The following is a 3180-nucleotide window of genomic DNA, read 5'->3' as shown; positions in this document are numbered from 1 at the left end:
GAGAAATAGCCGGATCGAATCGGGAACAACGAGGGGGGGGGTTCGATACGTCGCGAAACGTGGATACGGGCGTGCAACGTCGAGACGATAATTCAATAAAGCGATTATTTATCGGTAGTTGTTGGCCCGCTGTTGTTTCGGCAGGTAAGCGACCGAAGGGGTCGTCGCGAAAGGGGATAACGGCGGGGGGCAGACGGAAGCGTGGTGGAAAGGGTGGGGTCGGTGGGAGGCTCGCAGGCAGAGAAATCGAGAAATGTGGGACGAGGGGTGCCATTAATTTGGCAGCCGTTGTTCGACTCGCCCACCGGACCTTTCGTCTCTCCCTTTACGGGAGAGATCTTAGCCTACGTCCGAATTCCTCGGCTAACGTTCGAACTGCACATGCCGCAATATAAGTCTCCTTCCCTCGAGTATCGTATCGTTCCACCTTCCTCCTCTTTCTCTCCTCGGTTTCCTTCTTTTCTTCCACCATCTCCTCCTTCTCCTCCTCCTCCTCCTCTTCTGCTTTTCCCTTCCTCGAGATCTCTCAACCAGCACACGTTGCCATTCCTGTTCCTCCACTCTTTATTGCTTCTATCAACGTACCCCGCTTGATTTATACATCTATATGCCCTCCGTTCCGCTCTGTTCTGCAAGCAGAGCGGAGAAGGGCCAGGAGAGAGAGAGAAAGAGAGAGATAAACTCGCTCCTCTCCGTACGTGTATACGCGAGATCCACCTTGCTCGCACACACGGGGGTAGAAGAATATTATCGCCGCGAATAAACAATCCTAGTGTCGTACAAATCTAATTCTGACGCGAGTTGTTAGTTATTGTATCGGTATATGTATTTCGAGTAGAAATCATTTTTATATATCGTTGTTCCGTTGCGAAACCTCGGCAGACCTCGGATATTGTGTACATATATCGAGACACGTCACCTGGTGACTGGTCTTCGTAATCATTGCGTCCATATTATATATCGCGTTTTGCAAATTTTCTACGATAACATATAGGGATTGTAAATTCTGCCTTCTCTCGTTGCAATAGTCGCATCATGTTCCTTACAAATCTTCCTTACAAATTGCATGCGCTCTCGTAACATTCGCGTAACGTTCATCCACCGAGTTCGCGTGGAGAGAAGGCGTCGAGAACGGCGTTGCAAACGGTTTAAACGGTTGATCGGCGCAACGTCGATTAAAGCTTTGTTCACGGAGAATGGAAGATGAAACGAGCGACAAGAAGCTCGGTCGTCGAGAGGCTCCCTCTCGCTTATTTCAATTTTTTCTCTCTCTTTCTCTTTCTCTCTTTCTTTCGTTCCCCGTGTGGGTCATTGGGCAATCTCGCGTGGCTTCGCGTGCTAATCCCTTAAGCGCGATCCTCGTGTAAACCCGGAGAGGTTGGAGGATCGGATCGATGCCAAGGCAAATACGAGTTGTTAAATACGCCTTGCACCACGTGGGGCGATAACAACCTACTACTCATGTTCGATACGCGTTACGTGCCACGGGGAACTCGAATGCCGCGTACGTAGCGCGAATAACTTGCCCCACGCTCGGCCGCCTGCATGCTCGTTTCTCTCCAACCACCTAACAACTCCCTTTTCTCCGTCACTATATCCGCGTTCCACGCACGCCACCACTGTGCCGCGACTTTGAGTAAACGATGCAGCGTGAAAGGGTTGCTCGTGCATCACCGCCCGCCGTACGGGTAATAGTCCTAACCGCCTCGAATAGAATCCCATCCAACGAGTGTTTCGCGAAAGGTGCGAAGGTAATCGTGCATTCAGTCAACTGCGGTGATGCGTTGATCGATAAATGTGCGTTTCTGTAATTTAACACGCGTAAATATCATTTTTAATAACGAATCTCATCGATTATCGATCGACAATTGAATTGGAGTTTATACTTTATACGCTTAACACGATTACAAATTGTATCGTATCCTCGGCAAGAAATGCAAAAGATTTATAAACAACGAAGAACGCCCCTTCCCTTGCTAGAGAGAAATCTAGCTAGAATATCAACGCTTAATGTTCATTCTTATAAAAAAAGAACTCTTGGAATTCAATCAACGGTGACTGGAGGATGATTAACGAATCAACCTCATCAGGCTAATGAGTCGTGCAGCTGCCTAACACCCACCCCTCCTTCTCCCCTCCCCCGTTACACGACGTTGCCCCGTAACGAACTAATGTCTCAGGTGGCGGGACCTTGCACGTCTAATTTCCACCGCAACGAGACACACCGCCACCCCATTATACCCGATTACGACACGCACCTCGACCACCCCTCTAACCCCACTCAGATACGTCAACGGAAAGTTCAACCGCGGTTGAATCGACACAGCCTCCGTACAATTTTCCCTCCCTCCAATCCCCGCAGACAGGCCTTCCTCTCCACCTAATACATCCCCCTCCCTCCTCCGTAGTCCGGTTGATAGGGGCGTAATTAGTGGGCGAACGACGAAACGAACGCGTTTCCAGGCAGCCATGAATTTCTCCCCTCTCGTTTCTAAACTTGTTTCCTACGTGTGGGAAAATTAAAATGCTGCACGGAGGCAGGCGGTTTACGGACGGGTAAACGCATCGACGACGATATTATCGGCCTTTAACGGCGCTATACGACGTTGGCTCACGTGCAAAGCGAAGCGCGGTGTTCCCCAACAAGGGGATTCGCATCGATCCCCGCGTATCCGATCGAATTGGCCAAGATCAAAGATTCCGCCCGATTCCGGCTCCGATCTCCGCCGATCGTTAATTATTGATCGAATAGCGGGAATAAGGGAACCGATCTGCGTCTTCTTGTGAATTGTACAAAGTATCGCACAGCCCGCACTTGTTGCTCCCCGCACTTGTCCGCCATACTGTATCGTAACCATGTCGCGCGTTGTCTAAGACGATACGGGGGGGAAGAGATCGCGAATCGATACGCGATTATCGTTCTCCCTCTCCCCTCATCCCACCCCGTCGTAATAACGATAAATCCGCGGACGAGTCGTCGTAAAGTGGGCAACACGCCGGCCAATAAACCGTAGGTAACACGAGATTTTGGTATATATAGGGTAGACTCCGTCGTCTAATATATAAGATTGAATGCCAGAGGCAATTAATTATACGCTCCTCCGCGAGGAGACCGATTTAGGGCTCGTCGTATTTCCTTAATTCACGAGCCTTGTCGAAAATATTATTATTTTTCTCCGT

General features: G+C 49.7%; 1 long non-coding RNA gene across 4 annotated transcripts in view; it reads right to left on the bottom strand.

Annotated features, from left to right (window-relative positions):
* Nucleotides 1-3180, bottom strand: part of LOC116186254 — a 441761-nt gene that overhangs the window by 354921 nt on the left and 83660 nt on the right. The gene's annotated exons all lie outside the window — the stretch shown is intronic.

This window comes from Apis dorsata, unplaced genomic scaffold (assembly GCF_000469605.1).
Source record: "Apis dorsata unplaced genomic scaffold, Apis dorsata 1.3 scaffold_527, whole genome shotgun sequence".
Classification (NCBI taxonomy): Eukaryota; Metazoa; Arthropoda; class Insecta; order Hymenoptera; family Apidae; genus Apis; species Apis dorsata.
Note: the sequence above shows the minus strand (reverse complement) of the source record. Positions and strands in the feature narration are given on the sequence as shown.